An 11,943-nucleotide genomic window follows, 5' to 3' on the forward strand; every position below is an offset into this window, starting at 1 on the left:
GGGTGGTGATGAACAGAGTGTCTGAATTAAGCAGACCACTCTTACCCAGTCCAAAGATCAGGGCTTGATCCATCACCGTTTTTTAGCTCACTGCACCATCCCAGCTCAGAACTTGGCTATATGCAAATTAGTCTGACCCTGGCCCAGTGCATCATGGGAACAGGGCAGACCAAACTACCAAACCAATTCTTATACTGGGAAGGAAACAAGCTACCGGGGACCGGTTTCTGGCATTTCAGCCGTCCTCGGCCCGGCTTGCTTGAATCCTGATGGTGCAATGAGCAAGGGACTCACATCTGAGTATACCCTTCCACGCTTATGGTGGACAAAAATGATTCAGAAAAGGGGGTGGTGATGAACAGAGTGTCTGAATTAAGCAGACCACTCTTACCCAGTCCAAAGATCAGGGCTTGATCCATCACCGTTTTTTAGCTCACTGCACCATCCCAGCTCAGAACTTGGCTATATGCAAATTAGTCTGACCCTGGCCCAGTGCATCATGGGAACAGGGCAGACCAAACTACCAAACCAATTCTTATACTGGGAAGGAAACAAGCTACCGGGGACCGGTTTCTGGCATTTCAGCCGTCCTCGGCCCGGCTTGCTTGAATCCTGATGGTGCAATGAGCAAGGGACTCACATCTGAGTATACCCTTCCACGCTTATGGTGGACAAAAATGATTCAGAAAAGGGGGTGGTGATGAACAGAGTGTCTGAATTAAGCAGACCACTCTTACCCCGTCCAAAGATCAGGGCTTGATCCATCACCGTTTTTTAGCTCACTGCGCCATCCCAGCTCAGAACTTGGCTATATGCAAATTAGTCTGACCCTGGCCCAGTGCATCATGGGATCAGGGCAGACCAAACTACCAAACCAATTCTTATACTGGGAAGGAAACAAGCTACCGGGGACCGGTTTCTGGCATTTCAGCCGTCCTCGGCCCGGCTTGCTTGAATCCTGATGGTGCAATGAGCAAGGGACTCACATCTGAGTATACCCTTCCACGCTTATGGTGGACAAAAATGATTCAGAAAAGGGGGTGGTGATGAACAGAGTGTCTGAATTAAGCAGACCACTCTTACCCAGTCCAAAGATCAGGGCTTGATCCATCACCGTTTTTTAGCTCACCGCACCATCCCAGCTCAGAACTTGGCTATATGCAAATTAGTCTGACCCTGGCCCAGTGCATCATGGGAACAGGGCAGACCAAACTACCAAACCAATTATTATACTGGGAAGGAAACAAGCTACCGGGGACCGGTTTCTGGCATTTCAGCCGTCCTCGGCCCGGCTTGCTTGAATCCTGATGGTGCAATGAGCAAGGGACTCACATCTGAGTATACCCTTCCACGCTTATGGTGGACAAAAATGATTCAGAAAAGGGGGTGGTGATGAACAGAGTGTCTGAATTAAGCAGACCACTCTTACCCAGTCCAAAGATCAGGGCTTGATCCATCACCGTTTTTTAGCTCACTGCACCATCCCAGCTCAGAACTTGGCTATATGCAAATTAGTCTGACACTGGCCCAGTGCATCATGGGAACAGGGCAGACCAAACTACCAAACCAATTCTTATACTGGGAAGGAAACAAGCTACCGGGGACCGGTTTCTGGCATTTCAGCCGTCCTCGGCCCGGCTTGCTTGAATCCTGATGGTGCAATGAGCAAGGGACTCACATCTGAGTATACCCTTCCACGCTTATGGTGGACAAAAATGATTCAGAAAAGGGGGTGGTGATGAACAGAGTGTCTGAATTAAGCAGACCACTCTTACCCCGTCCAAAGATCAGGGCTTGATCCATCACCGTTTTTTAGCTCACTGCACCATCCCAGCTCAGAACTTGGCTATATGCACATTAGTCTGACCCTGGCCCAGTGCATCATGGGAACAGGGCAGACCAAACTACCAATCCAATTCTTATACTGGGAAGGAAACAAGCTACCGGGGACCGGTTTCTGGCATTTCAGCCGTCCTCGGCCCGGCTTGCTTGAATCCTGATGGTGCAATGAGCAAGGGACTCACATCTGAGTATACCCTTCCACGCTTATGGTGGACAAAAATGATTCAGAAAAGGGGGTGGTGATGAACAGAGTGTCTGAATTAAGCAGACCACTCTTACCCAGTCCAAAGATCAGGGCTTGATCCATCACCGTTTTTTAGCTCACTGCACCATCCCAGCTCAGAACTTGGCTATATGCAAATTAGTCTGACCCTGGCCCAGTGCATCATGGGAACAGGGCAGACCAAACTACCAAACCAATTCTTATACTGGCAAGGAAACAAGCTACCGGGGACCGGTTTCTGGCATTTCAGCCGTCCTCGGCCCGGCTTGCTTGAATCCTGATGGTGCAATGAGCAAGGGACTCACATCTGAGTATACCCTTCCACGCTTATGGTGGACAAAAATGATTCAGAAAAGGGGGTGGTGATGAACAGAGTGTCTGAATTAAGCAGACCACTCTTACCCAGTCCAAAGATCAGGGCTTGATCCATCACCGTTTTTTAGCTCACTGCACCATCCCAGCTCAGAACTTGGCTATATGCAAATTAGTCTGACCCTGGCCCAGTGCATCATGGGAACAGGGCAGACCAAACTACCAAACCAATTCTTATACTGGGAAGGAAACAAGCTACCGGGGACCGGTTTCTGGCATTTCAGCCGTCCTCGGCCCGGCTTGCTTGAATCCTGATGGTGCAATGAGCAAGGGACTCACATCTGAGTATACCCTTCCACGCTTATGGTGGACAAAAATGATTCAGAAAAGGGGGTGGTGATGAACAGAGTGTCTGAATTAAGCAGACCACTCTTACCCCGTCCAAAGATCAGGGCTTGATCCATCACCGTTTTTTAGCTCACTGCGCCATCCCAGCTCAGAACTTGGCTATATGCAAATTAGTCTGACCCTGGCCCAGTGCATCATGGGATCAGGGCAGACCAAACTACCAAACCAATTCTTATACTGGGAAGGAAACAAGCTACCGGGGACCGGTTTCTGGCATTTCAGCCGTCCTCGGCCCGGCTTGCTTGAATCCTGATGGTGCAATGAGCAAGGGACTCACATCTGAGTATACCCTTCCACGCTTATGGTGGACAAAAATGATTCAGAAAAGGGGGTGGTGATGAACAGAGTGTCTGAATTAAGCAGACCACTCTTACCCAGTCCAAAGATCAGGGCTTGATCCATCACCGTTTTTTAGCTCACCGCACCATCCCAGCTCAGAACTTGGCTATATGCAAATTAGTCTGACCCTGGCCCAGTGCATCATGGGAACAGGGCAGACCAAACTACCAAACCAATTATTATACTGGGAAGGAAACAAGCTACCGGGGACCGGTTTCTGGCATTTCAGCCGTCCTCGGCCCGGCTTGCTTGAATCCTGATGGTGCAATGAGCAAGGGACTCACATCTGAGTATACCCTTCCACGCTTATGGTGGACAAAAATGATTCAGAAAAGGGGGTGGTGATGAACAGAGTGTCTGAATTAAGCAGACCACTCTTACCCAGTCCAAAGATCAGGGCTTGATCCATCACCGTTTTTTAGCTCACTGCACCATCCCAGCTCAGAACTTGGCTATATGCAAATTAGTCTGACACTGGCCCAGTGCATCATGGGAACAGGGCAGACCAAACTACCAAACCAATTCTTATACTGGGAAGGAAACAAGCTACCGGGGACCGGTTTCTGGCATTTCAGCCGTCCTCGGCCCGGCTTGCTTGAATCCTGATGGTGCAATGAGCAAGGGACTCACATCTGAGTATACCCTTCCACGCTTATGGTGGACAAAAATGATTCAGAAAAGGGGGTGGTGATGAACAGAGTGTCTGAATTAAGCAGACCACTCTTACCCCGTCCAAAGATCAGGGCTTGATCCATCACCGTTTTTTAGCTCACTGCACCATCCCAGCTCAGAACTTGGCTATATGCAAATTAGTCTGACCCTGGCCCAGTGCATCATGGGAACAGGGCAGACCAAACTACCAATCCAATTCTTATACTGGGAAGGAAACAAGCTACCGGGGACCGGTTTCTGGCATTTCAGCCGTCCTCGGCCCGGCTTGCTTGAATCCTGATGGTGCAATGAGCAAGGGACTCACATCTGAGTATACCCTTCCACGCTTATGGTGGACAAAAATGATTCAGAAAAGGGGGTGGTGATGAACAGAGTGTCTGAATTAAGCAGACCACTCTTACCCAGTCCAAAGATCAGGGCTTGATCCATCACCGTTTTTTAGCTCACTGCACCATCCCAGCTCAGAACTTGGCTATATGCAAATTAGTCTGACCCTGGCCCAGTGCATCATGGGAACAGGGCAGACCAAACTACCAAACCAATTCTTATACTGGGAAGGAAACAAGCTACCGGGGACCGGTTTCTGGCATTTCAGCCGTCCTCGGCCCGGCTTGCTTGAATCCTGATGGTGCAATGAGCAAGGGACTCACATCTGAGTATACCCTTCCACGCTTATGGTGGACAAAAATGATTCAGAAAAGGGGGTGGTGATGAACAGAGTGTCTGAATTAAGCAGACCACTCTTACCCAGTCCAAAGATCAGGGCTTGATCCATCACCGTTTTTTAGCTCACTGCACCATCCCAGCTCAGAACTTGGCTATATGCAAATTAGTCTGACCCTGGCCCAGTGCATCATGGGAACAGGGCAGACCAAACTACCAAACCAATTCTTATACTGGGAAGGAAACAAGCTACTGGGGACCGGTTTCTGGCATTTCAGCCGTCCTCGGCCCGGCTTGCTTGAATCCTGATGGTGCAATGAGCAAGGGGCTCACATCTGAGTATACCCTTCCACGCTTATGGGGGACAAAAATGATTCAGAAAAGGGGGTGGTGATGAACGGAGTGTCTGAATTAAGCAGACCACTCTTACCCAGTCCAAAGATCAGGGCTTGATCCATCACCGTTTTTTAGCTCACTGCACCATCCCAGCTCAGATCTTGGCTATATGCAAATTAGTCTGACCCTGGCCCAGTGCATCATGGGAACAGGGCAGACCAAACTACCAAACCAATTCTAATACTGGGAAGGAAACAAGCTACCGGGGACCGGTTTCTGGCATTTCAGCCGTCCTCGGCCCAGCTTGCTTGAATCCTGATGGTGCAATGAGCAAGGGACTCACATCTGAGTATACCCTTCCACGCTTATGGTGGACAAAAATGATTCAGAAAAGGGGGTGGTGATGAACAGAGTGTCTGAATTAAGCAGACCACTCTTACCCAGTCCAAAGATCAGGGCTTGATCCATCACCGTTTTTTAGCTCACTGCACCATCCCAGCTCAGAACTTGGCTATATGCAAATAAGTCTGACCCTGGCCCAGTGCATCATGGGAACAGGGCAGACCAAACTACCAAACCAATTCTTATACTGGGAAGGAAACAAGCTACCGGGGACCGGTTTCTGGCATTTCAGCCGTCCTCGGCCCGGCTTGCTTGAATCCTGATGGTGCAATGAGCAAGGGACTCACATCTGAGTTTACCCTTCCACGCTTATGGTGGACAAAAATGATTCAGAAAAGGGGGTGGTGATGAACAGAGTGTCTGAATTAAGCAGACCACTCTTACCCAGTCCAAAGATCAGGGCTTGATCCATCACCGTTTTTTAGCTCACTGCACCATCCCAGCTCAGAACTTGGCTATATGCAAATTAGTCTGACCCTGGCCCAGTGCATCATGGGAACAGGGCAGACCAAACTACCAAACCAATTCTTATACTGGGAAGGAAACAAGCTACCGGGGACCGGTTTCTGGCATTTCAGCCGTCCTCGGCCCGGCTTGCTTGAATCGTGATGGTGCAATGAGCAAGGGACTCACATCTGAGTATACCCTTCCACGCTTATGGTGGACAAAAATGATTCAGAAAAGGGGGTGGTGATGAACAGAGTGTCTGAATTAAGCAGACCACTCTTACCCAGTCCAAAGATCAGGGCTTGATCCATCACCGTTTTTTAGCTCACTGCACCATCCCAGCTCAGAACTTGGCTATATGCAAATTAGTCTGACCCTGGCCCAGTGCATCATGGGAACAGGGCAGACCAAACTACCAAACCAATTCTTATACTGGGAAGGAAACAAGCTACCGGGGACCGGTTTCTGGCATTTCAGCCGTCCTCGGCCCGGCTTGCTTGAATCCTGATGGTGCAATGAGCAAGGGACTCACATCTGAGTATACCCTTCCACGCTTATGGTGGACAAAAATGATTCAGAAAAGGGGGTGGTGATGAACAGAGTGTCTGAATTAAGCAGACCACTCTTACCCCGTCCAAAGATCAGGGCTTGATCCATCACCGTTTTTTAGCTCACTGCACCATCCCAGCTCAGAACTTGGCTATATGCAAATTAGTCTGACCCTGGCCCAGTGCATCATGGGAACAGGGCAGACCAAACTACCAAACCAATTCTTATACTGGGAAGGAAACAAGCTACCGGGGACCGGTTTCTGGCATTTCAGCCGTCCTCGGCCCGGCTTGCTTGAATCCTGATGGTGCAATGAGCAAGGGACTCACATCTGAGTATACCCTTCCACGCTTATGGTGGACAAAAATGATTCAGAAAAGGGGGTGGTGATGAACAGAGTGTCTGAATTAAGGAGACCACTCTTACCCAGTCCAAAGATCAGGGCTTGATCCATCACCGTTTTTTAGCTCACTGCACCATCCCAGCTCAGAACTTGGCTATATGCAAATTAGTCTGACCCTGGCCCAGTGCATCATGGGAACAGGGCAGACCAAACTACCAAACCAATTCTTATACTGGGAAGGAAACAAGCTACCGGGGACCGGTTTCTGGCATTTCAGCCGTCCTCGGCCCGGCTTGCTTGAATCCTGATGGTGCAATGAGCAAGGGACTCACATCTGAGTATACCCTTCCACGCTTATGGTGGACAAAAATGATTCAGAAAAGGGGGTGGTGATGAACAGAGTGTCTGAATTAAGCAGACCACTCTTACCCAGTCCAAAGATCAGGGCTTGATCCATCACCGTTTTTTAGCTCACTGCACCATCCCAGCTCAGAACTTGGCTATATGCAAATTAGTCTGACCCTGGCCCAGTGCATCATGGGAACAGGGCAGACCAAACTACCAAACCAATTCTTATACTGGGAAGGAAACAAGCTACCGGGGACCGGTTTCTGGCATTTCAGCCGTCCTCGGCCCGGCTTGCTTGAATCCTGATGGTGCAATGAGCAAGGGACTCACATCTGAGTATACCCTTCCACGCTTATGGTGGACAAAAATGATTCAGAAAAGTGGGTGGTGATGAACAGAGTGTCTGAATTAAGCAGACCACTCTTACCCAGTCCAAAGATCAGGGCTTGATCCATCACCGTTTTTTAGCTCACTGCACCATCCCAGCTCAGAACTTGGCTATATGCAAATTAGTCTGACCCTGGCCCAGTGCATCATGGGAACAGGGCAGACCAAACTACCAAACCAATTCTTATACTGGGAAGGAAACAAGCTACCGGGGACCGGTTTCTGGCATTTCAGCCGTCCTCGGCCCGGCTTGCTTGAATCCTGATGGTGCAATGAGCAAGGGACTCACATCTGAGTATACCCTTCCACGCTTATGGTGGACAAAAATGATTCAGAAAAGGGGGTGGTGATGAACAGAGTGTCTGAATTAAGCAGACCACTCTTACCCTGTCCAAAGATCAGGGCTTGATCCATCACCGTTTTTTAGCTCACTGCACCATCCAAGCTCAGAACTTGGCAATATGCAAATTAGTCTGACCCTGGCCCAGTGCATCATGGGAACAGGGCAGACCAAACTACCAAACCAATTCTTATACTGGGAAGGAAACAAGCTACCGGGGACCGGTTTCTGGCATTTCAGCCGTCCTCGGCCCGGCTTGCTTGAATCCTGATGGTGCAATGAGCAAGGGACTCACATCTGAGTATACCCTTCCACGCTTATGGTGCACAAAAATGATTCAGAAAAGGGGGTGGTGATGAACAGAGTGTCTGAATTAAGCAGACCACTCTTACCCAGTCCAAAGATCAGGGCTTGATCCATCACCGTTTTTTAGCTCACTGCACCATCCCAGCTCAGAACTTGGCTATATGCAAATTAGTCTGACCCTGGCCCAGTGCATCATGGGAACAGGGCAGACCAAACTACCAAACCAATTCTTATACTGGGAAGGAAACAAGCTACCGGGGACCGGTTTCTGGCATTTCAGCCGTCCTCGGCCCGGCTTGCTTGAATCCTGATGGTGCAATGAGCAAGGGACTCACATCTGAGTATACCCTTCCACGCTTATGGTGGACAAAAATGATTCAGAAAAGGGGGTGGTGATGGACAGAGTTTCTGAATGATGCAGAATACTCCTACCCAGTCAAGAGATCAGGGCTTGATCCATCACCGTTTTTTAGCTCACTGCACCATCCCAGCTCAGAACCTGGCTACATGCAAATTAGTCTGTTCCTGCACTGGGACAGGAACAGACTAATTTGCATACAGCCAGGTTCTGAAACTGGGATGGTGCAGTGAGCTAAAAAACGGTGTTGGATCTAGCCCTGATCTCTTGACGGGGTGAGAGTTTTCTGCTTAATTCAGAGACTCTGTCCCTCACCACCCCTTGTTGTAAATATTTTTGTCCACCCTAAGCGTGGAAGGGTATACTCAGACATGAGTCCCTTGCTCATTGCACCATCAGGATTCAAGCAAACCGGGCCGAAGACGGCTGTAATGCCAGAAACCGGTCCCCGGGAGCTTGTTTCCTTCCCAGTGTAAGAATTGGCTTTTGTAGTTTGGTTTGCCCTGTTCCCATCATGCACTGGGACAGGAACAGACTAATTTGCATACAGCCAGGTTCTGAAACTGGGATGGTGCAGTGAGCTAAAAAACGGTGTTGGATCTAGCCCTGATCTCTTGACGGGGTGAGAGTTTTCTGCTTAATTCAGAGACTCTGTCCCTCACCACCCCTTGTTGTAAATATTTTTGTCCACCCTAAGCGTGGAAGAGTATACTCAGACATGAGTCCCTTGCTCATTGCACCATCAGGATTCAAGCAAACCGGGCCGAAGACGGCTGTAATGCCAGAAACCGGTCCCCGGGAGCTTGTTTCCTTACCAGTGTAAGAATTGGCTTTTGTAGTTTGGTTTGCCCTGTTCCCATCATGCACTGGGACAGGAACAGACTAATTTGCATACAGCCAGGTTCTGAAACTGGGATGGTGCAGTGAGCTAAAAAACGGTGTTGGATCTAGCCCTGATCTCTTGACGGGGTGAGAGTTTTCTGCTTAATTCAGAGACTCTGTCCCTCACCACCCCTTGTTGTAAATATTTTTGTCCACCCTAAGCGTGGAAGGGTATACTCAGACATGAGTCCCTTGCTCATTGCACCATCAGGATTCAAGCAAACCGGGCTGAAGACGGCTGTAATGCCAGAAACCGGTCCCTGGGAGCTTGTTTCCTTCCCAGTGTAAGAATTGGCTTTTGTAGTTTGTTTTGCCCTGTTCCCATCATGCACTGGGACAGGAACAGACTAATTTGCATACAGCCAGGTTCTGAAACTGGGATGGTGCAGTGAGCTAAAAAACGGTGTTGGATCTAGCCCTGATCTCTTGACGGGGTGAGAGTTTTCTGCTTAATTCAGAGACTCTGTCCCTCACCACCCCTTGTTGTAAATATTTTTGTCCACCCTAAGCGTGGAAGGGTATACTCAGACATGAGTCCCTTGCTCATTGCACCATCAGGATTCAAGCAAACCGGGCCGAAGACGGCTGTAATGCCAGAAACTGGTCCCCCGGAGCTTGTTTCCTTCCGAGTGTAAGAATTGGCTTTTGTAGTTTGGTTTGCCCTGTTCCCATCATGCACTGGGACAGGAACAGACTAATTTGCATACAGCCAGGTTCTGAAACTGGGATGGTGCAGTGAGCTAAAAAACGGTGTTGGATCTAGCCCTGATCTCTTGACGGGGTGAGAGTTTTCTGCTTAATTCAGAGACTCTGTCCCTCACCACCCCTTGTTGTAAATATTTTTGTCCACCCTAAGCGTGGAAGGGTATACTCAGACATGAGTCCCTTTCTCATTGCACCATCAGGATTCAAGCAAACCGGGCTGAAGACGGCTGTAATGCCAGAAACCGGTCCCCGGGAGCTTGTTTCCTTCCCAGTGTAAGAATTGGCTTTTGTAGTTTGGTTTGCCCTGTTCCCATCATGCACTGGGACAGGAACAGACTAATTTGCATACAGCCAGGTTCTGAAACTGGGATGGTGCAGTGAGCTAAAAAACTGTGTTGGATCTAGCCCTGATCTCTTGACGGGGTGAGAGTTTTCTGCTTAATTCAGAGACTCTGTCCCTCACCACCCCTTGTTGTAAATATTTTTGTCCACCCTAAGCGTGGAAGGGTATGCTCAGACATGAGTCCCTGGCTCATTGCACCATCAGGATTCAAGCAAACCGGGCCGAAGACGGCTGTAATGCCAGAAACCGGTCCCCGGGAGCTTGTTTCCTTCCCAGTGTAAGAATTGGCTTTTGTAGTTTGGTTTGCCCTGTTCCCATCATGCACTGGGACAGGAACAGACTAATTTGCATACAGCCAGGTTCTGAAACTGGGATGGTGCAGTGAGCTAAAAAACGGTGTTGGATCTAGCCCTGATCTCTTGACGGGGTGAGAGTTTTCTGCTTAATTCAGAGACTCTGTCCCTCACCACCCCTTGTTGTAAATATTTTTGTCCACCCTAAGCGTGGAAGAGTATACTCAGACATGAGTCCCTTGCTCATTGCACCATCAGGATTCAAGCAAACCGGGCCGAAGACGGCTGTAATGCCAGAAACCGGTCCCCGGGAGCTTGTTTCCTTACCAGTGTAAGAATTGGCTTTTGTAGTTTGGTTTGCCCTGTTCCCATCATGCACTGGGACAGGAACAGACTAATTTGCATACAGCCAGGTTCTGAAACTGGGATGGTGCAGTGAGCTAAAAAACGGTGTTGGATCTAGCCCTGATCTCTTGACGGGGTGAGAGTTTTCTGCTTAATTCAGAGACTCTGTCCCTCACCACCCCTTGTTGTAAATATTTTTGTCCACCCTAAGCGTGGAAGGGTATACTCAGACATGAGTCCCTTGCTCATTGCACCATCAGGATTCAAGCAAACCGGGCTGAAGACGGCTGTAATGCCAGAAACCGGTCCCTGGGAGCTTGTTTCCTTCCCAGTGTAAGAATTGGCTTTTGTAGTTTGGTTTGCCCTGTTCCCATCATGCACTGGGACAGGAACAGACTAATTTGCATACAGCCAGGTTCTGAAACTGGGATGGTGCAGTGAGCTAAAAAACGGTGTTGGATCTAGCCCTGATCTCTTGACGGGGTGAGAGTTTTCTGCTTAATTCAGAGACTCTGTCCCTCACCACCCCTTGTTGTAAATATTTTTGTCCACCCTAAGCGTGGAAGAGTATACTCAGACATGAGTCCCTTGCTCATTGCACCATCAGGATTCAAGCAAACCGGGCCGAAGACGGCTGTAATGCCAGAAACAGGTCCCCGGGAGCTTGTTTCCTTACCAGTGTAAGAATTGGCTTTTGTAGTTTGGTTTGCCCTGTTCCCATCATGCACTGGGACAGGAACAGACTAATTTGTATACAGCCAGGTTCTGAAACTGGGATGGTGCAGTGAGCTAAAAAACGGTGTTGGATCTAGCCCTGATCTCTTGACGGGGTGAGAGTTTTCTGCTTAATTCAGAGACTCTGTCCCTCACCACCCCTTGTTGTAAATATTTTTGTCCACCCTAAGCGTGGAAGGGTATACTCAGACATGAGTCCCTTGCTCATTGCACCATCAGGATTCAAGCAAACCGGGCTGAAGACGGCTGTAATGCCAGAAACCGGTCCCTGGGAGCTTGTTTCCTTCCCAGTGTAAGAATTGGCTTTTGTAGTTTGGTTTGCCCTGTTCCCATCATGCACTGGGACAGGAACAGACTAATTTGCA

Source organism: Lissotriton vulgaris, chromosome 8, assembly GCF_964263255.1.
Source record: "Lissotriton vulgaris chromosome 8, aLisVul1.2, whole genome shotgun sequence".
Taxonomy (NCBI): Eukaryota; Metazoa; Chordata; class Amphibia; order Caudata; family Salamandridae; genus Lissotriton; species Lissotriton vulgaris.